This window comes from Neodiprion pinetum, chromosome 1 (genome assembly GCF_021155775.2).
Source record: "Neodiprion pinetum isolate iyNeoPine1 chromosome 1, iyNeoPine1.2, whole genome shotgun sequence".
Taxonomy (NCBI): domain Eukaryota; kingdom Metazoa; phylum Arthropoda; class Insecta; order Hymenoptera; family Diprionidae; genus Neodiprion; species Neodiprion pinetum.
In genome coordinates this window covers 24,376,791-24,402,491 of record NC_060232.1, presented here as the reverse complement: position 1 = coordinate 24,402,491, position 25,701 = coordinate 24,376,791, and the positions used below count along the sequence as shown (strand labels likewise).

The window sequence follows — 25,701 nt, the reverse complement described above, 5'->3', positions numbered from 1 at the left end:
CGAGATCTGGTCAATAAAGTGACGTTAATCGTCTACCTGCTATACATACATAATATAATACATTCGAACTATACATTGTACTTCCGCAATCTCGTTCAAAGATTAGTTCCCACTATTTATACACGCCTGTAAGCTGATTTTTTGCTGTAGAATTTTTATGCAAATGAAACTGAGAGTCGAGCATTTTGTGGTGTTTCTAAAGAAAAAAAAACAAATTCTGTGCGAGTAGTTTAGGGAAATTGTTTTTCGACTGTGGAGAAAATATGGCGTATCGAGTGTTTTCGTTAGTCAGAAAATCAGAGTCATCCTGATTAAAATTTACACTGAGAGAAAACAGTTGTTGAATCAACTAAATGTGTAAACAACAGATCTTGAATTGACACAAATAAATGTTTATTTCGACACCTGTGACCACATGTTTAATTGATTGAATTACTTTTTTCTCACAGTGTACCTATTTCGATTTGAATTTCTTACGACCGGATACTGCAAGAACTAGAAGGAAAAACCAAAAAGTCATAAACTGCTGGAAAAAGATGCCCAAGGTTTTTTTCCATTGTCATTTGTCACGTACCAAATGCATACAAGTAGGATAATTTGTTTACTTGATAAACACAATAATCACACCTTCAACAATTGATTGGTATTTGATGCTCTTTTCAACGAGTGTAGATGTAAATTGGTTTCCAACACTCGAAACATGACTATGTCAGCTATAAATACTTTACTTCAATTCGGGTTTTCTTTTACTCATTATAATCGATGATTAAATATTCATTTATTTCTGCTTTTCATGGATACCGGGTAACGACATGTAATATTGAATATAAGAAGGAGGATATATCGGGACGATCTCTTGAAACTTGAAAATCAACCGCGCATGCGCCAAATAATTCAAGCACATTGGTCGGCGAAATCTTACCGCGGCGATGTTATTGTCTGCGATGCAGGGGGGCCAACATGCACAAAATGTGTACGTTTGAATTTTCAAAGAGTATGAGCATTAAATTCCGACAGTTCATTGAAGAATCAGCTTTACGAGCCAATGACAAATGCTTCTCAAAACCTTTCCGAGTCGTCACCTCAGTTATTTGAGATTCTAACCTCGAAAATTCGTGACAATTACACCGCCGCCAGAAACAATTTGACAGCTGAAACTCGGGATGGCCAGCCTGCGGGAACTCGCGCATGCGCAGTGTATTTTCAAGTTTCAAGAGATTGTCCCGGATTGTAAAACGAAGACAGTTGTGCGAAAAATATGGAGGAGTGTCAGGATAACCAGAACTTGGCAACATTATTCTCGGGTGTCTTGTGCTGTACCAACATGTTTCCATTAACCATTCGTCGCATTAAACTTTGCTCCGAAACCGTGAAAACAAGTTTCGTTGGCGTGCCCTCGGCTTGTTACTCAACCAATCTCAACGATATTCGGTACACGGTTTGCTGCTGCTGCTGCTGCTACTACGCGAATTCCTCGCTACGGTGTAACTCGTGTGTACAACGCGCATATATGTAGACCGTATATGACGTATTATACACGCGTGAGAAAAGGAGAGACCAGTTGTGTTCTCGAACGTGAAGCAAATCGGAGGAAAAGGGTCGACCCGGCGAACTTGGCCTCGTAACTGTTTCTTTCTTTCCTTTTACACTATAACGAATTTTGCGAGTTTATGAAATCCATTACCGCGTACCTACTTGGGAACAAGAAATTACAGTGGCCAATCCTCTGGATATTACAGGTTACAGGTATACAACACACGTGTATGGTACCCATTATTTTTTAACCGTGCCACTGCAGACGAGTATTGAATCCAGTCTATCACGGTACGATTTCCTCCTATACATTTTGTTATGTAACACTTATGTACCTTGTGCAGAGTGCCGCATTTCACCCGCATATTGTGACACTTTGAACGAGGCAAGTGACCCACTATTGTATTAAGCTATTACTCATTTGTTGGAAGGTTAGCGAAATCGCATTATAGTAATCGTCGATACATTGTCGTTAGCGTAACAGGGTGCAAACTGGGCCCATAAATCTGATGACACATTGAGGAAAGTGTTAGGAACTTGAGTGTCGATCAGGAAAATTCTGGAAACTTTATTATTGAATTGTTAATTGGTCGTGTATCCTAACGATGCGTTCTGAGAAGTTTGGCACTCGTCATTTTACTTGGTCAGACAAATTCCCTGAATCTCGAAATTCTGGGTTATTTGTAAGTGTTTGGAATGATGGAAATCTATTTGGGAAATCCTGAAAATGTCATGCGGATCTTTCAAAGTTGACCCGTCCGGTTCTCCGCGTTCATTCGGGTATAACACGATACCGTAACACTGTACGAGGTAGAGAGGATGTTCGAAAGTTTTTTGGAGCAGTTTTATAGGTTTCTAGACTGCAAAAGGTAGGCCAACGATGAGAATGGAGGAGAGGTTAGGGTTCGCGGATTCGACCTCCCGTGGCGGTCGAGAGTGTCGATGATGTCGTGAAAAACGTGAAAGCGAACCTTACACGCATCCTTCGATCATTCGAATACCCGTAAAACCGTGCGAGCTGCACGTGGGCGAACATTCGGCAACCTCCTAATCATACGAATTGCCAGTGTGACCCCGAGGTCACGACAATTAAGCTGAAATCGTGTGTAGGTATGTCGCTGCTAAGGCTTTGTACCGCCGTCTAGGTACATTTTAATTTCAACGACTTTCGATTATATTGCCGCGTTTCTCTTTGAGATGATACCCTACCTCTTGCTCTTGTGCTACAGACACCCATCCTAACAGTTTGAGACACCACATCTCCTCTTGAAAAATTTTTTCGTACAAAATGCGACGTTACAACCGTCTTGGTTCGCACGGTCTGCAACTGTTTAAGAAATGTTTTGTTTCAATCAAAACAATCGCTGATCCACGCTGTGAATTTGATACTGAAATCCAATTTCCGGGATAGAATCTTAACGTCGAATTTGTCGTTGGGTTATACAATTGTTGTTGTTGCAAGCTTACAATGTCTTAGATTTCCTTGCGAAACGATGATACTTGGGGGATCGATCGTCCGGGAAGTAAGCCAATAAAAATTATACAATTCTGTATAAAATGTGCATTAGAATGTGCAGTGGTGTATCGATCGTTGTGTACCTGTATGCACATACGAAAGGGAAAGTAAATCGAGCCGAGCTAAGGAAGGAGTGGAATTTTAATGGAACGTTCGCAGGCGTCTCAAACTTCTAAGTCACGTAATTATATTTCGATCACTTCTCTCTCTCTCTCTCTCTCTCTTTACACGTATCTATATGCCTACCGTTTTACCGTTATAAACATACGCAATATTGATATGCGGCGTTGTGCGGTATCATTTTTATTACTCCTTATGTATAGGAGTATTGCGCGTGTCGTGGCATTCGCTTTGTTTCGAAATTGCGAACATTATTCTTCTGGCTTAGAGATATTGTAAAAAATTTTCGTAAGAACTTACGCAGTCTCTCATTTTTTTTTTAACCATTTTTTCATTCAAATAATAAAATTAAGACAACGTTTCCTGGATTTTACAATACCATTCGATCTCTCGGTCGTCAGTCAGAAGACATACTGATATAAAACCAAATTTTTTACACTTGTTTTTTTTTTTTTCTCAAAAAAAGAAACCGATAAATGCTCACTGCCTACAGTCATTCCTTGCCACTCGTTTGCAGGTGAGAAGGTATTTTCTAAACCATTAGAGTTAAAGAGGTCTAAAGTTCAACCAGTGCGCGATTTGAAATCTCCCGACAACTGCTTTTACCTTGACGGATGGTGTATATATGTATCCAACTATGGAGGTATATACATCTCACCTATCGTGTCTGAAAATGAAAAAATTTCCTCGAGGCACTCCGATTCTTTGATCCAAAAATTTTTCATTTCCAAAGTAATTTGTGATTTGTATCTTGAAAGAAATTCAATTCTTACACTGAGAAAAATTTCATTTGTTAAAGGAGCTAGAAAAATTCAGTAAAACAGGTATCGTTAAAAAAAATTGTTTGAATATTGTTGGGATTACGAAAAACGAGGTAAACTTAACCATTTTGCGCTATTGTCGATCCTTTTTTGGTAATTGCAAAGCAAAATCAGTTCGTCCGGTTTACTCTACTTTTTTAGTTAAACAAGGCTTTAACATCAATTTATTGTTGCACAAGCATTAAATTTTGGCAACAGTTGCAAGAAAATATAGTAACAGTGATCGTGATGAGAAAGAATAGTAACGGATACTAGACTTTCTGGTAACAGCTACAAAACTAATTTTCATTTTGTACCTAGAACTATGTTTTTCGATTGTGGTAAAAAATGACAATAGTTGAGGATTGAGCGGTAAACCGGAACTAAAAATTTCTCTCAGTGTAGACATTTCAAGGGAGGAAAAAAAAATTTGCAGTGCAATTTTATCACTACAACAAAGAATAGTAGTAAGTACTATAAAAAAAAAAAAACCGCGCAGTAAGTGTTATTCAAATTTATGCAGATCGCCTCGATACGTCGGTTTCGATTCTTTGAAAGAAATTATTAAACATTTTTAAGATAATGTAGATCTGTAGAGTTGAAACACCTCGATACTAGATAACATGGAATAATTGTCAGTGAGGGTCACAATTTGTAGACATGTTTCCATTGTTCATTCTTCGTAATCACCGAAACGGAAGGAAAGGACGTTCTCTATTGTTTCGTTATTAGCAAAGAAGGATGAAATAATTAGTGTACAGAGCCGGTATATTCTTCTATTAATAACTGACCAAGCTCAGCCGCGAGTCATAGTCCTGCGGACTGAGTTTGCCCTACTACTTACACGTACGATAGATACGGATCTATTGATCTGTAATTCCTATTAGTACAATGGTGTCATTGACAAGAGCCAACGCAGCAAAGTGACAAGGTTAGCACCTGTCTTCTAGCGGCAAGTTGCACTTGCACGGATTAATGGGTGTATAGACAATAGAAACGTTTTAATATCGAACGGAAGTTTAACATTGCAATTTTCCATCCGCTCCTTTTCCCGATATTTATATAAGTTTTGTCAAAACGACGACTGTAGAAATATGTTAAAAATTATAAAATTCAAACGCGAACAATCAATTACTCGATTATTGGTGAAAGGCGATGACATTGTTTTGTGGACAAATCAAATCGATCAACATCTGTGTTCGTGCAGTTAAAGTTATCAGAGTTTCAAAGTCTGGATCTTGAAACTGTGAGTATAAGGTACAAATTCACATATCGAAACTGATGACAATTTCTCCGTATTTTATTTCGGATATTCGGTCAAGCCTTTTCATCCGATCAATTCACTTTCCCTTTAATAATTTCTCTGGGATTATCCTTCAGTCCGATAATTCCACACATTATTGTCCGTACGCATACGGAGTGAATTGTTAACGACAAAATTCTCCGCCGTCTGCTAGAATTTAACGCGCATGCGCTGCAATCCGAGAGCAGTTGTTTGCCAGGGTGACCAACCGTCGTGAATGTAACCTTAAAAATTTTGCCAGTACTCAATGGCAGTTGTGTCCAACACCGACAGCTGTCAAAATTTTAGAGGTTGGTCCCCCTGTCAAACAACTGCTTTCGGATCGTAGCGCATGCGCGTTAAATCCTAGCGGACGACGGACAATTCTGTAGTCAGCAATTCACCCTGTATACCATCGATTATAATTACATTGCAGGAACATGCATTTTAAAAGACTTGGCTTGCTCGACTTATGAATTTGAATCTAGAGTTCGATGGTTAGAAAATTCGTTCGGATATTGAGCAGTTTTCACGATTACGTAAAGATGATAAACAAACATCAATATGTATGCGGTTTCGTTTTCTCGCTTTACTAAATTTCTCCATACTCATGATCATAATATTTTCATCGTATCAGCGTCATTCGCCTCATCAATTCGATCTTGACCCAAGTCTATCTACATCGGTAATTTCGAGCATGCGGTAAAATTGCACGGCAGGATATAAGAGCTGCAGCAGCATTCACGGCGAGTTTTGCAGCGTATTTAATCCCGTCAACGGCTCGGCCAGTGAAAGCGTTTCGTTTTTTCTTTGGTTGTCGACAGAGGTAAGGCGTGTAAATCGGTGCGAAAAGGAGACTGCGAATCACCGAGGAAGGGATTACAAGACGGAGAGTGCATACGACTGTACCGATTCGCGAGATGCGTTTGCGAAAAGGAGAATTTCATCTTTTTCTCTCTCTCTCTCTCTCTCTCTCTCTCTCTTGGTAGTACGTAGCAGAAGCTGTCGATGGCCGAGATGCAGTCGCGATTCGCGCAACGAGAAATAAGAATGGAATTTAAGGAGAGCTTATGTAACACGCTGAAAACCTGCAGACGCGAAGAGACTCGCGCGCCGAGTGTGTTGACACCACTCGTGCAAGGAGAGAGAGAGAGAGAGATTTCATTTACATATATTACTAGGTGTCACGGAGAGGCCTGATTCCTTATACTTCTGTTTAAATTATAAATATTCTTTTCGAAATTGAGGAAAAAATTTCAATTTTTCAACCTATTTATTTTCAGTTCACAATTTTTTTTTTTTGTTTTCTTTTTATCTCTCTTTGTTGAACACTTTCTTGTAACGCAGAGGAGACGATATATTATTGACACACGAAGGTAAAAGAAGAAATAAAAATTAATACGAAATCGATTATACCTATATTTATACCGATCGCCGATCGATTGCGATTAATTGTAATTAATTATCAAGTTGCGATTGAAAGATATAACGATGTGTATGTGTGCGTGTATAATTTGTATCGTATATAGGCGTATTGAAACGGCCTTCAAGAAAACATTGCGAGAGTATTTCAGCGGGTAGTGAAATTATTCTTCGTTCGTTGTATTCATGCTTACAGGTATAATGTTTATATTGGTACCCGCTGTTGTTGATTCATCGATAATTCGTTATTTTGAAAGGCGCCGGATCGATAATCGCGCTCGAAAGCGAGTGGAAATTTTTGTTCGGGTTATGTATTTTATATTTTACAAATTAATTATACAATCGAAAACTCCGAGATGGAATAACATCGTATGAATACGAATAAATGTTAGAACTTTTTTTTTTTTTTCTTATACACCTATTTGCAGTTTCGACGTTGGTAACATAATTGTTTAATCATCGTAATTATGTTACTGATAACTTTTCCATCACAGCTATTTTATCAAGAATGCTGATTCCTTGACGCAAAGTCTGGATTTATAGATTTCATAAAAAAATTATAACAAGTTTATGGGTTGTTTTTTCAAAATCAGTGGAGAATGGTGAAAGGTGTATTTAATTTTTGAATTTTTTCCGAGGGGCTTAAAAAAATTTCCAAGATTTGTAAAACAAGATGAAAACGGAGTTTGAACTTTCAAATAAATTTTCGAGTCTTGTTCACGTTTTTCGACAAATATTATACCGTTTTTGGTTTACGGTTAGTTACTCTGTGAACTTGACGAGTGTCTTGAAACGCAATAAATTGGCGGGTAAATTGGGTTGAAAATCTTGGACTTGTTGTTAGCTTTATAACAGTTGGGAGAAAGATGATAAAAACGTGGGAACTCGCTTCATGCTCTCTTGAGTGAGATTCACGTTTCTTTCGTTTATTATACGAAAACACTTGATGACTGCGCAGTGTATAAAAATGATTAATTGTTTGTTACGTTTTATCGCCAAACCGCTTTGATGCATTGCCTCGTCATGTGTGTTCAGTATTGATAAAAAAACAAAAACCATGCGGAACGAATAGAAATTTGACAAATTTTTTTTCACTCTCTTCTTTAGCGTGTATATACATGTATACTTTCAACTGAACAAACAGTCGCGAGTGTTGGATTCCACTTATTCAGCACGATCTCGAGAAAGACGGAAATTATGAAGTGTGTAAAAAAAAACTATTCAGAATAACTGAAATTTCTAATTGCCTGCCCTGTGAAATGTTGTACTTATTTTTCTTAAGGCAAGTCTAATAAAAAAAAAAAATATATATAAAATAACGATGCTATTTAAGCAAACAAATAGAATATTAATAAACGAAACTTTCGTTGACTGATTTCAGTTTCACTCGGTGTGTTAGAATCGGTAATTTTCTTCTTTTTCTATCGTCGTATGTGTCGAGTAAACGCAACATCACGCAACGATATTGATATAAATTCAGATCGACGGGAATAAGGAGTTCAAAAGTACGATGTTTTTTTTTTATTTATTTTTTTATTTTTTTTTTTATTTTATTTATTCTCTTGAACAAAAACCAAGGGAATATGCGGTTTGCGGTTTCAATCGCCGCAGGTGCAGGTCAACGATCACCTCCGGACTTCCGGTCCAGTCTGCGTCCGGTATCGAGTGCGTTCGAGACATTGGCCGACCCTCGAGGACTGAAATTCTCAGCTCCTTAAATACCCCATGCCGGTATAATGACAATGCGATCGTTATGGTAATTGGCAATTTTCATCGGTATGATAAACGTAGGCGTGGCAAACGGAGCTGCCTTCGACTGAAAACCTGGTCCAAGGACCTGCACCTTTAGTCTGGACAAGTTTAACATTTTTTTCTATCCGTTTATCGCTTTACAGACATCTCCTTTGTTTTGTATTACATACCTTTGTGTTTTTACCCGACCATTGTCTGTGAAAATTATGCTCATACGTATCTTATTTGTTACTTTACCTAATTTCATAGTCAAATCGGTATCGTTCAATCATCGATGCTTAATGCCAGGGTATTAGAAAGGGGTCATGGAAAAACTGATAATATTAGTTTTCTATCGTTGGTATTGGGAATGATTTTTTCGGATGACAATTTCACTTTTTATCGTCGTGAAAACGAATTGGCTCAAACTGAATTTTTGTATACGTTACATTTTTCAATTCGAATTGAATTTGAAACGATTATAGTGTTAACAAACCGGTCGATTAAGGTTTTAGTAACTTACTAGAACTGGGGAAATGACGGGGAAAACTGAGTTTTGGGTCTTGGAAAATTTGGAAAAGTTACGGAATTTTTTGCCCAAAAATTTGTGGTCACCCTGTTAGGGAGAAAAAAATTTCTCCTAGTTTTGAATCACGACTCCTCATTTTTACAGCCTGAAAAGATGTTGTCAGTAAATAGATTGTTATTTATAGCAATATTAAAAAAATTCCCCTTTTTTACGTAAATATATCGAATCCGATACACTTATCAAGGGACTTGAAACTATTTAGTGACGTTTCCAGGCTTGATCATCAAAGACTTGTGTGAATCGACTTTGAAAGAATGTTTTCGCTGTATGTAAGAAGAAAAAGAAGAATAAGAGGAAAAAAATAATACACGTCCAACTATTCTTTCGGAACCCAATACTCCGGTCAACCTCGAACGGTTATACACCTGTTCTCGACACCGGTTGTCACTTGATGTAACGCTACGTGGCGCGAAACGGATTTTGAACCCATGTCATACATTTTATCGCTTGTACGCGAGAAATATCATATTATATCACGGTGAAATTGTAGGATAGAATTATGCAAGAGGCTGTAGAGAGGACTTGGTTTTTTTTTTTTTTAGTAATTTTGATATTTAGTTTTTCAGCATTTAGGATATATTGATGATTGATAATACGCATACGCTAGTTCTAAGCGTCACCGAGTCACGCAGATTTGCACTTTCGAAGAATTCCTGTAATGAAATTTCGACACAACTTTGCAGCGAAGATTTTTTGTCTCTCGTCAATTCGCACAATATTCAAGAAGTCGAATTTTTAGGCAGTCAGTGGTGACAGTTTTTGTATATACAATTCGGATTGGCGAGAGGGAAAAATTAAATTTGTTACACGCGAGGTATTCACTGATAGATCGGGCGATGAACGATTGCAATGATTTCTCAAGTGGTTTCGATTGATTTCAAGTGACTTGGAGCGATTTACAAGCGATTTTTCAAGTGATTTCAAGCGATCTTAAACTGACTGCTTTACAAAGTGGTTTAAAATTTCAACGAGTGAATATCCCCGTCGGTTACACGCGATTGGAGGAAAAACTTTTCGTCGCTTAATTAATTATTTATACGAATCGCAATCTGGTATGAAGTCATCTATCTCTTCGATAATTGATGCTTAAACTTTTTACAGCCGTTTATATGGTGTAATCGGTGAAGAAATTTGGTGAAAACTCACGGTGACTTTCCAGATTTTGATCTTACGATTTGTTTCGAAATTCTCTTTTAAACGTTCGTCGACAGTCGTTGACACCGAATCGCAAATAAACCAGTTCTGATCATTGATCTTGATCAGCAGTTCTCTTCTCTTCTTCTTCTTCTTTTTTTTTCATGTCCCTTTTTTTTTTTTTTTATCTGCAACTGATCTTTTCTCGAGATAATCGAATCGCATAATGAGAAGTGCGACTGATGCCGTAAGTTAGTCTTATATCGAAGACGCGCACGACACCAAAATACGTTGACGAACCCTGCGCAAAGGAGTTGACGTGATGATGATGATGATGATGATGATGATGATGATGATGATGATGATGATGCGGCGATAGATTGACCCAACTTTCGATAGGAAATTTGAAAGTTATCCACATGCGCGCCACTTGACACTAATTGTGTTACGTGTACGTACACGCGTGTATACACATATGTGTGAATATTCACTTCGGCGAAGGCATTGCCAAAGATTTGCGCTATATTACAGGTACGGCGTAAAAAAGTATAATACCGTTCATAGCGTCTGTCAATAGTAATGTTGACATTTCGTGCATATATTTACGCCCGCAATTTACCAACCATGCCGATGTGTTAAAAATTCGATTTTCACCGTATCATATTGCCCGACAGTCCCTGATTTGCTAACAACTTGACGGCGCGAGTCATTTACGTCAACCTCTTTGCCGCACGCATGCTGCTATTCTTTAATTGTAATTCTCCATATTACAGGAGATTGGTTTTCTCGTTGTGAGATGATCAGGTTTTGCAACTCCAGCAATACTATTTGATGTAAATTATTACTATAAATACGTACTACGTTTTGCTTACAATTTCTCATACATGGATATATATATGTACATACACTTATAAGATAGCGTGTATATATACGTATACGTAATGTTTCTTACGTAAAACTTTGATCACGCTGCTGTTGACTTCAACGGTATGCAATGTCAGTTTAGTTTTATCGTTTCCATAAAATTGCCTGATGGGTGTATAGCATCACATGCTTTTTTTCATTTCTTTTTTTTTTTTTAATTTCAATGCGTACTCCTATGCAAACGCAATATTACAGCTTTTACGGAGATCTTTTACAATCATAATATACAGGTGTATTACCTGTTTTCTATTTTTGTAAACATAAATTTTTTCAATCTATTCAGGAACAATGCATGATTCATCTTCGCGTAAGTGTAATAGATGCCCAAACACAGTGTAACGTAATATTTGAACGACGTCTAAAACGCAATTTATTATCGTCAACATCACCCATGATCCAAATCTGACCCGTAACCCTTTTTTGGCAAATATCTCGAGGCTATTTTTTTATTTATTTTTTTTTTTACGGAGACTTGAAATTGGCAAACCTGTTTTTCACTGGTTAAAGAACTGGATTAGGAAAACGCCTATATTCTTTGCTAGTTTTTTTTCTTTTTTTTGCGAAATGCTCGTGCGTTGAGAAAATTATCACATTCTCAAGATGCGAATATTCTTTGAAAAATAGAAAAATGTAAAGTAATCGAGTTATAAACAAGAGCTTACATGGCTGTGCTTCGTTGTTTTAAATCGCTTTAAAATTCTTGTGACGTAATTATGGATTCTTTTCATCTCACTTTACGGCGGTTGTCACAGGACCAGATTTTTTTTTAATTATCGAATTCAATATCGCTACTTATTGATTATCATCGATATCGGCTGCAATGCTGTAGAGTTGAATAATCATCGATGTCAACTTGATAGGAAAATAATTTCATTGACTTTGTAGAAAACAGATCTTTTCTTAACAAAATGATCCTCCTTGAATGAAATCGTTACGAATCGACTCAATTTTTAATTATTTTGAAGTGATTCGAAACGAAGCATCGATATCTGAAAGCTCTCGTTCATAATTCCAGTAGGTGTTTCCGTTTTGTAACTTTCAACAAGTATTCGAAGCTTGTTAATTTACGACTATTTCCCATCAAGGTTGATAAAAAATATTGACTTACGGTCAACCAATCTCTTTATTAGACTCGCGCATCTAAGGTTGGCAAATATTGAAAGAAATTCTTTAGAAATTAACTCTAATCCGACGCTGGGAAAGAAAAACAGGCAAAATATTGCCTAATCAGCATTGATGGTGGCGTGCAAGAGATGCTTTGAAATTATTACATACCGTAACGTATAAATGTATATTAATGAAGCCTCAGGTTGTCCGCATGTGAATATATATGTATTTTGACGTTGTAAATTAACGATATTTTTGCCGGCCTTGTGACGTCAGACTTAAGGTCGTTCGTAGTTTTTCGACAGATTTATGTCTCTGCCTCACGCTGACGGAATTTCTTGCCCTTGCTACCGCTATGTCTATATATGTACACGTTTAATTCCATTAACTGGCAATAATATTGTTTTGTAAAAAATTCCACCCAACTTGATAAAATGTTGGTGGAATCCCCCCCCCCCCCCCCCCCCCAATCTCCTAAGGCTGCTCACACAGTTTCAGAATTCGATTATTTAACCGTGACTTTGAGTTTAAGGCTCTAGCCTACGTTGCGTAGCTGTTATGTAATTACCTGATACATCACTCAATATTATATCTGTAATGTAAACGCGTTTCTTTCTTACATGCGTTGATCGGTACTTTACACCTCGTGGTTGAAAGATATAGCTTACGGTTATTTATATCTGTTACTTATTTATTAAATCCATCATTCCGTGCAGCATACGTATATTTCAGAAGAGAATGAAGAAGAACAAGAGACGTAATAACCTGTAAACAAGAAATTTTACTCGTGACGAAGGACGCTGCGTATTTATGTTTCTCCTCGCTGACGATTGTAATCCTTCGTCTATGTAGCCAGTTAATTTTCACTAAGCTATTTACTGAGACGCAATCATCTGCAAAGACATGGTAGAGATTTGCAATGGTGGTAAAATCATGAAAATGAAGTTGGTAACGTTATTCTAACGATTCACGGTTTGGGAAAAAATATTTATTTCGCAATTTTAGGAATTTCGTACGACGCGGTAATTTGTAACGAAGAAGAATATGTTCATGTTTTGAAAACTTGACTACTTCAGTCGCTGTAAAACTGCGAAACAGCGACCCCCCCCCCCCCCTCCCTCCCCGCGATTCGTTTCGTTACGTTAACGTTACTAACTTCAGCCTCTTGCAAAACTCGTATTTTGACGAGTGCTAAACAAGTGTATTTGTATTTTGTCGCGTCAAACCGATGCTTTTTCAATTTCATTTCATAGATCAGAGTTTCAACGATCTAGACCTTGATCGTGTTTGGACTTCGCTTAAATCAACGTCAATTACTTTGGTTGTAGTACATGAAATAGTGGGGTAGGTCTTAAAAATCTCGTTTCATGAAAGAAAAAGCGCGACGTGAAACTGGTAGGCGAGGGCTGGACGAGGTGAACGAGATCAATCCAAGAACGCTGTACGTTCAATTTAAACTGGTATATTGTTTCATTCCATTTTATGTTCCTTTAACGTCTATAATACTCTTCGAAATTTCAATACCGGATTATTCAGATCCTTGCTACAAGACGGTGGGATAAATACGCGCGTATATACATATACATGTATAGAAATAATACACGCGTGTATTATTTCTCTTTTTTTTTCTACAAACGGTATATTGTTTTATTACGAAAAATGCCGCGTTTTTATACACGTGCTTATCCTTGATCGTTAGGCCCCCCCCGTCCCCTCCCATCGATCTGCTTTATCGTACTATTCTCATACACCTTGATCGTGTATTTATAGATACAAATCATCGCATACCTAACCGATGAACGATTAACGTCCGATCAATGTTCGAAAACGTCGTCGCGCGAAGAAAGATGTAATGTAATACAGACGTGTCGCATGTGAGTAAAGGAAAGAAGAAAGTCTTCTCAGCGCAGCCATATGTATAAACTGGACTTTAGATACGATGGATAATTTATGGTGTGTTGCAGAATTTTTTTTGACTGCAGATTCTTATCGTACGAGTAGTTTCGTCACGTGGAATATATACCTACAGTTTAGTGTCACGCTTGTAGAAGATCAAAGTGTTACTACAAAAAACTATAAGTAAAAAAAAAAAAAATGACAACTAACAAAATTTATTTCAAGGATTCGAAAAAATTGTTTCGTTATAAAACTATGCGTAATGTACCGACAACTTTCACGAAACATCATCAACCGTCATTCGTCTAAGAACTAGCATACGTATCACGATTTTTCCCAACGGAAATGCAATGGAATGCACCGGGAAAACTGACAGTGAGAATAGTCAGGGAATTTTATTTGAGCAAAACGATTGACCGTAGAGAGAAATGTAATTTTTTTATGAAATCATTTTCAAAAGTTCAGCTATCCTTTGTAAATTCAGTTTAGCTAACTTTCGGAAATGGTATTTTTCGATGTCTAGTTATTTGTGCGAAACGAAGCAGTACCGTGTCTTTTTTAAGTCCAAATTTTTATATTCAAGGCGCACAACTTCCGGAGCTTTTGGAGACAAAAGCAACCCAACGTTACCTGTTTTTCGACGGGAAAAGTGAGGGAATTTTATTTGAGCAAAATTTTCGCCACTCCGATAACCCTGTTAACCAGACAAAGAAGTTTCATTTATCCATCCTCTCACGTCGTGGTAAAGTTTTGCCGGTATTTTTTTTTTTTATTACCCTACAAATTTGTCCGTTCCGTTACTCTCGCGTAGCCCATCTTTGATTCCTAGCCAAGTCCATCTTTGGATAAAATTTCAAGTAAACCGACCAGACGAGTCTTCCTCTCGTTCCCTCGAGCCCTCGGGGCAGATATACCGCGGGTCTAAAACACCGTTGACGGTTGTCCGCTGGACATACCGGGATGCAGAGAATTAACCAATCGTTGGCAGTTGGCAAGCAGCTATCCGCGTTGCTCAATCGAGGCACGTTAAAGCGGCGCTGGTTGAGAGAAGTTGTTTATCTTAGAGAACACCGGCGCCAAGAAGAATGTCTTCTTTTTTATTTTTTTTTTTATTGTTTTTTTATTTTTTTTTTTTTTAACTCTAATAACATTCCAAACTATTTGGCTGCAGTGGGCAACCACATCGCCCTTTCCCTTCGTCACCGGTTACCTTTTGCTCGCTGGCTTGGCCCACTCCGAATACCAGAAGACCTTCTCTAGGCCGTTTGGAAGCGTCAATGCATCATGCGGGGCGCAGCCGGTTTGTTCATTATGGATGCGTGATACCGTCTTGTATATCCGTTCATGCTTCGTACATTTGCTCACGTTTGATAAGCAGGTGGCTCCAACCAAGATCGAGTAATCCAATATTTTGCACGTGTTAACACTCGCGTGGATCATCTTGTTGCAGGATCTGGCTCGGGGGTATCGCAAAATGAGTGGAACTCCAACGACTAGTCTTACGTCGCAAAGACACGGCTAGCTGTAGTCGAAGATGAGTTTTTCATTGTTGCAGGGTACGTGCAACCACCTTAACCACCACTCTTTGGTGCCTTGTCTATTGATCCATCAATCGATCCAGTTGTTTGATCGGATATGATGATTGTGAAAATTTGACTCAAAGTTCAGTTTAACATTCGCAATCGTTATCTGACGAAATTTAAACGCTTTGCGTGCCTGGTCAAAGATGACACGCTGTAGGTCAGAAAATTTGTTATTTCACGAAGGTGACTTCGGTCTGGAGGAATAGAATTTTCGAAAACGATGAAAACACAAGACAGGAAATGAACGTAGGCGTATAATCGAGTCGACGCGGATGTAAGATTTCGTTCCGGTATTGCGCAAGTCTACAAAGTTGAAACACATATTTTATACGTATTAAAAATTTACAACTACCAGTCCCGGTGTGTAATACGCACTCCATTGAGTGTAATAACTTGCGACTTGCGATTTCGCACGGCCCAACTATTTACCTCTGGTTATTGGAGCGGTTATCTAACTTTTAAACTGGACAGTTTAGCTTCGGGTCGGTCAGTGAAAACCTGAAAACGTTTGCGGCCTGCCGTGGGCTAGAGAGTTGATCTAGATTTTAGCTTCATCGGCTCGGTTAAAGGTATACATCAACCTCCATTGGGCATTATACGAGTGTGTATGTCCAGCGTTGCGTTGATCGCCACTGCTTTTGCTGCTGTTGCTGCTGCTGCCAATACGCTGCCGGGTAGGACGTGGCCTCTGGAATTACGCAACCGTTATTATTTGGCGATTTTTTTTTCCGTCTCTTTCTCTTTCTCTGTATCTTATTCCGTCATTGTTTTGCTGTTTCGTTCTCGTCGCGGGTTTTTAGGTTTTCAATCAATTTATATTCTTTTAATAATCTTTTCAACTGGCACAGTTGTTGTAAAAAATGTTGCAGATACGATAATTAAAAAAAAAAAAAAAATAATAAAGTAGAGTACAATTTTTTATACTCTGAATTTCTATAAAACTTTCAAACTTGCAACGTCACTATGTATGGGACATTAGATATCGAAGTTTCTTATCTTACACTCAGAGTGGGCCGCCATTAGCCTGTAATATTTTTTGAGGTTGTTAAAATAAAAATATAAGTAATAAAATAAAACCAGCAGGGTCAGTCTTTTGTGGTTTGCTACTTAAACATTTTTATACATGACCCAGGACTTTTGTGAATTTTTTCAGATTTTTCCGAAGAGATTTTCCAAATAAATTGCGAATAATCAATTAGTTTGAAAAAATCTGTAAACGAGTTGTCAAAAATTTTAGGTTATGTATAAGTATATTTGAGCAGGAACCCACAAAAGACCGTTTGCTGTTGCTTCCAATTTTTCAATTTCTTCCATTTATTTTTATCAAATCTCGAAAAAGAGTAAAGCCAAACGTTCAGAACATTCCGGGTCTGGGCTTGAAAATTTTGATATCTGACACAAAGTTTTTGAGTATTTTTTCAGATCATTAAATTACGATCAAAGATACGTTGATCTGAAAAATTCTAAGTAAAACAGATCCGCTCTAAAAAAATTTGAAAAAATTCAGGGTACTCGTTTAGAGTCGGAGCGATTGCCTAAGAATTTTGAACAAAATAAAAAACCGCGGAGGTTCAACGTTGGCTGAGTTGGCGTAGAGTGCCCCATATGTAATAGCTGGGTTCGAATGTCTTGTTTTATTTTACATCCTTCTGTTTCCTTCTCTTTTTAAATGTGCCAATTATTGGCCTATTCCCCTCCCCCCTAAAAGAACTGCGTATATAGCGGTGGTCAGGAGTTGGGTGACTTTGACGCGACTGTATAACTGCAGAGGAGACGTAGAGGGGTGATTGGAATTTTTTTTCGGCATCGTATATTGTATAATAAACGTATAATCTAGGTGGGCACACATACGATTCGCGCGTTCCATTTCGTGCAGTCGCGCACGTTACCTACTTACGAGTTAAATAAAAATATGATAGTTCAAGAACACTTGACTTTCTACCTGCAGGTTCGGAATGTTTCGTCATCCCTCTTGTACGATGATTAATTTTTTTCTAATTAACAAATTCCTCTCTGTGTATTAAACTTCGTAGCCGAAGAAATTCGCATCGCGAAACTATCGGTGCGTGGATAATATCTCGATGTGTATATATATATATATGATACATTTTGTTACACGTGTGGATCTGTGTGCACAGAAATATAACGTTGCGTTGCACATCGTTCCGTATTGTTAAACCTTACGCGGTAACGTTAACTTGCCGAGAATTGGCGAAATTACGGAAGGTGTACCGGTCATCGGTTTGAATTATCGTAATTTTTAACGTTAAAACGCGTTACCGGTTCACCTACTTACGTAGGTTTGTCTTGTTTCGTGGTTTACACCGCCTGCATCGCGTCTGTTTAGATACTCTTGCATTATGTAACTACCCAGGGTATAATGTTCAGCCAAATGATACCTTACAGGACTCGAGGCACATCCTGCGTAATTATCGTTCCGCCTTCTTTTTCGATCTAGTATTTTCGTAAACCCGATTTCCGAACCGAATACTACGACGTTAAGTCGGTCAACTTTTACGAGTCTGTGCACTTTTTGGACTTGGTACTTTTTCCGTGAAAGGATTTCTTACACTGCGGTCATCGCCCGTTGAAATCGAAAGTTTCATATTAGTGCAGAATCGGTATGCAGTTCGATTAATATCATTGGCGATGATGCGGGTACGCATAATTTGTGCATTTCTTTGTGGAAATTTTGGAACTGTTTAGCAACGTTGATACTCGCTGATGGCCACCAATCTCTTCAATACGCAATCATGCTCGCAAATACTTTCGGCACGTTATAAAATGTAGCCAGTCGATAGAGTTTATATGGTCGATGTTTACAAGATCCGTGTATCGCTTGAGGGTATGATCGGTAAGATACGTACGGAGATGACTTTGACAAATTGGGGGAAAATACTGATTTCGATCAGAGTTTAATTATTTTCCGAACAGCTTTATCGTTAGAAATCAGATACTGATAATTTTCAGTGAAAATTATTCCTACGAATCAACGAATGATTTCAATGCTCGAGGCATATTAGAGAAAAATTATTTTTCACCACACGAGTGTGGAACTTTTTTGCACGAAAGACAATCACCGATTGTTTGTATTCTTTTCAGATAGAAATTTAAGTCGATTAAATTTCTATTTTCTACATTTGTCCGATTCATTCGGACGAATATCTACGACAACTGTCATAACAAGCGTATTTGAAAATTTTTCATTTATAATTGTGATTCGACATTATCTGAAATAATAGTTGACTCACACCTTCTGATTACTCTTCTTGGAAACGCGCAGTTTTAACGATTTAGAGAAAAATAAATCAGTGATCGATCGATGAAGATTTGAACAAAATTTCTAACCTAATGTAGTTCACGTCATCTTACCAACACTTTTTGGATCGGAAAAGATTAGCGATGCTGGTTAAGATATTCGGAAATACTTGCATTTCAGCGTAATCAGTTTAACGGAAAGAAGTTGAATTGATCCTGAATCGTCACTCTGCGTTTGTGTGTAGCCACTGAAAATCGTGTTTACCCGGAAAGTTTAAATTTCCTTTTACAAAACAACATTCGTCGACTTAAAACACGCGCCTTTTCTCTTCTTACCCAAGTTTTCCTTTTACTATATTTTTTTTTTTGTCGAAAATATATCTCTTCGGTGAAATGTCAAGCAAATCGCTCTTGCCGATCGAAGTTCCCACGTTGAATTTCGATCCCAGGCTTGTATATTGTATACACATGTATAGTCTCTTCTTGCCAATCATGCAGCGAGTCGAAAGTATTCGACGGGATGAGCGTGGGCAGCACCGAGATCATTGCTGAGAGTCCGAGCCTTGAATTCCTCGGATGTCATGCGACGCTCCTAGATCCGCATTCGATTATTATTTTTATTTATATTAATCTCCGTGCTTACGCGTTCTGTTTACGTATGTATGTGAGACAATATTCTCTCGGTGATTTGCATGCTCGTATGTAACGCGTGATTAAAATGCTTTTAAATACCAGAGCGCTAAACACTTTGCAAAAACACCATTACCGCACACTTGGACAGTCGTTACTTTTGCGAGAAATTAAAATCTGCTATCACTTTTCTCGCTTCGTCGTGCTTCAGGCAAGAAATAACCGCTCCACGTGCTTTCTTATAGGTATACAAATTTTATACTTCGCTCTTTCACTCCCACCTTCTTCATTGTTACATAGTCTCGAAGGGGTTTTGCGTTAGTTTGTCCCTTGTTGTCGTTATATCTTCGTACTTCCTGTTGTACTTATTCTTCGTACATTTTCCAAATCTCTCCGTTCCCCGTTGCGCGCAATGATCTTCTGATACGAAAACACCGTGGATAGTCAGTCACTGATGACCCTTCGTTGTTACAGGTAAAGTGTAATTATTCTCCCGAATCTTATCTTTTACACGCTGTTCTTGTATAGAGGATTCTTTATTTTCGTCACCGTCTCATGCAATTACCGGTACCTCGAAAATTATAGCTACAATTCGTAATAACCAGAGGTGAAAGATATGTAACATATGTTGCTCGGATACTGACATCCGAGTGATCGATCTTTCACCATACAAAGTCACAGTTGATCGCATTATTCTTATTATTATTTTTTTTTACCTGTTACCTCCACCAACAATAACAATAACAACAGTAACAATGACAACAAAACCAACCGCCACGTGCCAAGAACGAGGAAATTTAGTCTAGGTTCAAACAGGATGTTGTGACACTTGTTGAATCATACTAGAATGGAAAATTGGACTATTGTTTTTCCCGGCGAGGAGAAAAGAGACATTTCTTTGTGTCTAAAGGTTGTTGACTGCCGACGAACGTGTAGGTTGGCTCGGGTTGGCCTAGGTCTAACTTCAGGTGTTAGCGGTTACGGATACCATTTGCAGTACCTTGCTGCGTTGTGCCGTTACTTATTTTTATGCACTAAATTTCGATCTCGGATAACAGATTGTAACCTTATTCTAAATGACCTGGGTTATGTGTACAGGTACCTACCATAAAAGTGCAAGCGGTTCTTGCACCAAATCGTTCTACCGTAACGCACTCAAGTTTAATGGAGTGAATTAGTTTTTTTTTTCTAACGGTCATAGAGCCAGGTAATGTTTGGACGTAGCTGTAATTTTCAGGAAAATTTTCATCTTCTCGAAAAATCAGGAAAATATGTTACTTGGGGGGGGGGGGATATCATGGAATTCTATGACTCTATACGGTAAATAAACTGTAAGATATGTTGTATGAAAATACGAACGGTAATCTTTGGAACTATTGGAAAACTTGCAGTGTTTTTCAGTTAAATTCGATCGGATAGAATGCGTTGAAAAAGATTCGGAGAATGTTTGTTGTATTAGTTTTGAAAATGTGGTCAAATCGGGAAATTGAAGTCTCATTTTTCACGGTCGTGATTATACCGACGTCCATTTATTAAATTTCAATTAAAACTTGCGTCAGATTATGTCAATGTAATTGCTTTTAATTTCAACAGTTATTAGGTAACTTGTACAACTTCTGTTTCAACTTCTTTTCCCTCACTATGTATCATCGGTTAACTAAAAATGTATAAGCCAAGTGTTTTACTGTCTTTTCTTTTTTACGGAATATATATATATATGTATGTTATAAAAATTTACCAACCTCTCACGTATATTATAAAATCGTTTACCTTGAGTAACTGTAAATTGTACACAGTATACAATTGAATAGCGTGTAGAACAGACACAATATTGTCGACATCGTCGATCCTTCAAACACTAAACTTCTAAACTGTCAGAGTGCTACTGTTGCAAGTTTCGATTATCGAAAGGACGAATTTCTCATAAAGTCAACGAAGCGAAACTACAATTCAAACGCGTATAAACTGCGGTTACCTGCAGGTATAAAATCTATCAGCGGTTATATCCTCGCTACGTTCGTTGAAATCGAAATCATGAGGTCACGTATTCTTCTACTCGTCTATTCGTCTATTCGTCCGTATCTCTAACTGTTTACCAGATACCTCTGTGTATACCTTTGCATACACCTTCACCTGCTTTTCATTACGAAAGTGAAATTCTAGACAGCAGTGTCCCGGCTGTATACTCACGGTGTTTATACTATTATTGGACTGCGACTTCGCGAGGCTGAAAAATAGATATACGCGTTCATCCGAGTGTCTCTTTCCATCAAACTCGATGTTTCGAACAATTTCAAACGTCTTTTCTCCTCCGCTGACATCATCGTCGGTATAATTATCGTAAATCATTGTCAACCGATTAAATGATGATTATCGTTATCGTATGCAAAGTGATCCCGTCTGCAGAGGTCTGCCGAATGAAAAGTTTTCGAGAATACGTACTTGGTTGACATTCGGGAACAAAGTTCGTATTCAATAATTACATCTAGGGAGTGAATATAGCAGGTTTTGAGTCGAGACAAGTCTATATAATGACTGTGTAAACTTTACAAGCTGATAGATTTGTGTAAAAAAATCGTCAAACCCAAAATTGGCGTGTGGAGAATGATTTAAATTCGTCGAGCACTGAGCGCGTTTAAAGTCCCGATTCTCTGATCCGATGAACTCGGAGCTTTTCCAACTTGAGCTGATTTATCACAGGATTGAAATGAGCGAATTTACATCGAAGGGTTGACGCAGCGATGAAACGCTTAAGGAAAGAGAAATTTTCATGCATATTGCAAAGCTTAACGCATAGCGAATACAACGTATCTTTTGTATCGCGGTATTTGAAGCCTGTCATAATCTTACGTCATGTCTGTTACGTGTACATGTGTAATATATGTATGCACAATGTACATACATGTGTTCGTACATACGCTTCCCAGCATCACATCTCGCGCCCACTTTCCCTAAAGAGGGTTGTGACAGATTTGGAGGTGACTTTCTCCCGTGTACAGAGAAAGAGAAAGAGAAAGAGAAAGAGGAAGAGGAAGATAGAGAGAGGAAGAGAAAGAGAGTAGGACTCTATGCGCGACTCTCTTTATTTTCGATGTGTGGTCTTTCCGTTTCTCAACTCATCGCTTCACATTGCACGTGTATGCCTCGGACGGTAAAATTCTGAAATCGATTTGAAATTCAAAATAAAAGACCTCACTTTTCGAGTGGAAAATACGGGAGCTGTTGTTCAATTCAGTTTATTTGGTCACAAAAAAAAATAGTGGGAAAAAATTGGGAATGACAAAAAAACTAAATAACTTCGATAGAAAAATGTATGTGACGGTGTTGTCATCACATTAAAACGTTTATACAGACTATCATTTGTTTCGCATAAATGCTCAACTATGGTATAAACATTAAAATATACTATGCGTCATTGATAGGTTTGAAAATAGTCGCGACGAAGTAAAGAAAATCAGTAATTTTCTGCTTTTTTTTTTTTTTTTAATCGAATATTAAAATTTTCAAATTTTTTTGTTGTATTTTTAATATCAAATCGATTTCGGCACCGATTAAGCTCAAAGTCTGAAATAAATCATTTTTTTTTTTCGTCATTATCAGTTGATTCCAGGGGTAAAAAGTATGGGTTGGAAATTAACGGACATCCTAATATTTATACGTCATACAGTTGTGCCAACACACCCACGCACATATGTATCGTCGATTCAGGATGTATGCGAGTTTCTTCTTTCGCGGTAAAGAAATTACATTCTCTGTTCCTGTTTCGCAGAGAAGGAGAGAAGAAGAAGAAAAAAAAAAAAACAGGAAAATTTCTTTCCGTAGAGTGTCGAGTCGAGTATTTATAGACTTGCGTGGGCGTAACACACACGTCGATTAATTACCTAGTTGATAAACCAACTCGCGTACCCATCTAACTGTATATACATATATACTTTCAACCACAGTCGATGACCTCGGTTAGTCATTTTATACGATGGAAATAAAGAAAGAAAGAAAGAAAAAAAAAAAAAAAAAAAAATCAGCAACAACAGTAGCGCGAAATATTTCAAATTTGCCAACCTGTTCGCGTACAAATGATCACTTTGGTCTCGTCCTTAAAAAAAAAAAAAAATGAATAAATAAAAATCCTATTTGAAAGTTAAACAGATGGCCTAAGAGAATCGTAAAATGAAGGAGTTGTTCAACTTGAACTGATTTTTCTTAACGCTTTACGCGTGTCCCGGTATTAGGCGTGTGGAATCTTTTTAAATTTTTGATCAATGGAATTACGTTAAGTGCGTTTTCGAAATCGATCCAATTTTCTCAGCTACTGTAATAGCTGCCGCTCCGTGCAGTCGGCTATTATCCCAGCGTGTCGATATTTTGCAACGTGCACAGCTGCACCTTTTGAAAGGTACCCAGAGGTACATATCGTACATGGTAGTAGTATTTTTTCCTTTTCTATCCTTACCATTATTCAACACAGAGTATAATCAGCTGCATTTTCTCTATGGATTAATTTTGCTTAACAAGTAAGAGAGTTATTGTGCACCGATATTCTGCACTCAAAAGTCCATTTCGCGTACCGGTATCCGCTTTATTGCCCGTGGATTTCTACACGTCTATTGATGTCTTACAGAAATTCACGTAGCGCAATTCTTTACGTACTTTGAAACGCCACTTGAACGCTACACCTCATGCTGAATAATAAAGGTACTTCACAAAGACCCGTGTGCCGGAGGTCTTGCGCAATTTTGCAAAATTGGAATAACTTTATGACTCGGCTGTATTTGTCAATTTTCATTCTTTGCTAATCGAGGTCCTGGCTCGCGTAACAGAGCCGCTTTTTTTTCACAATAAATACGAACGCTTATCACTACCACATTATTTCCTCACATCCGCGCCTGTAACGAGTCCGAAATCTCATCCACACTTCCAATCCGTCAATTATTGCTGGGATTGTTACATCGGCGTTGTCCGGTTCGCGAGCAAGATTAGATTATTTATCGACTTGCGTAAACAAAGAGAGTCGAAAGTAGGTAGGAGGTACTTCTGCTCAAGGTAGACTGCGTACACGTTAAAGACCCACGTGGTCCAACTATCCATAGATTTTACCCAGTGGATGGGATTTATAAGCTAGATACCGAAAAAAGTCTCAAGTTTGGTATAATGAGTTACGCGTGAAACTCGGGGACAAAAGAATACACCGATTCACAAGTTGGTGTACCTTATGATTTATGATGCTATTCATGCGTACGTGTATGCATAAAATATTAGCCTGCAGCGATGTCGTCGCGTCTTCGGGTATTTCCGTGTGTTCGTTTAACGAGCTGGTAAAAACCTGGGTTATTTAACCCGGAGGGTTTTACTTGGATTTTCTGCGAATAACGTCATACTTTTTCAGAATACTTGGGGAAATTTTTCTGGACTAACGAAGTGCCACGCGTATTTTTGTCCATGCAATTTACGCGCATCCGTTTGTCTCGTTAGCTGAGTATTCAGCTGAGCCAATAAACAGGACAATTTTAAACATGGAGAATGAAAAATCTTGACAAATACACACGTACATACGTAAAGTGCTGAAAATTGAAGGCATGCGCAATTTTATTGGATTCGTAGCGTTTTATAGTAACAAGATTCTTGAAACCTTCCGCAGTTTGGCTGTTCAACTGCCATTTGATCCAATATAGTTAGCCTCTCGCCATCCTGATTTAAGATTAAGTACTGATAAAACAGGATATATAGGCACTGGTTTCTGCACGTCGGTTCGCAACATCTCGTTGCATAATCGTAAAATAGGTTACACCAAGGACGTCGATTTTTCCACACACGTATACACGCATATCTATATTTGCGCATAATTGTACGGGCGTGTTATTGCCTATTTTACAGCTTTATGCTCACCGTTTTACATGCTGCACAGACGAATCGCGTAGAGCGATAGGACCGCATATTCACAAAAATGTGGTTTTGTCTCTTTTCTAGCCACAAGCGTACCGACACAGGCACCGTACGCATATTTTTGGTTGTTTTTTTTACTTTTTTTTACTTTTTGGTGTTATGTGTTTTGCTTAAATATCGTATTTTGATATCTCACCGCAACTTTCTACTCGACCCGACCGTAATAACTGTGTCATTTTTCTGATTTTATCGCCAAGATGAACTTCGCCGAAGAGAGTCGGACGTCGTAATTTCGG

At 38.0% G+C, this 25,701-nt stretch overlaps 2 protein-coding genes across 3 annotated transcripts in view; one reads left to right on the top strand and one right to left on the bottom strand.

Moving 5' to 3' along the window:
• The window catches only part of nudC (nuclear distribution C, dynein complex regulator), a 143,597-nt gene that overhangs the window by 9,796 nt on the left and 108,100 nt on the right, over positions 1–25,701 (top strand). The window lies entirely within an intron of this gene.
• The window catches only part of LOC124211058 (uncharacterized), a 104,157-nt gene that overhangs the window by 5,525 nt on the left and 72,931 nt on the right, over positions 1–25,701 (bottom strand). The gene's annotated exons all lie outside the window — the stretch shown is intronic.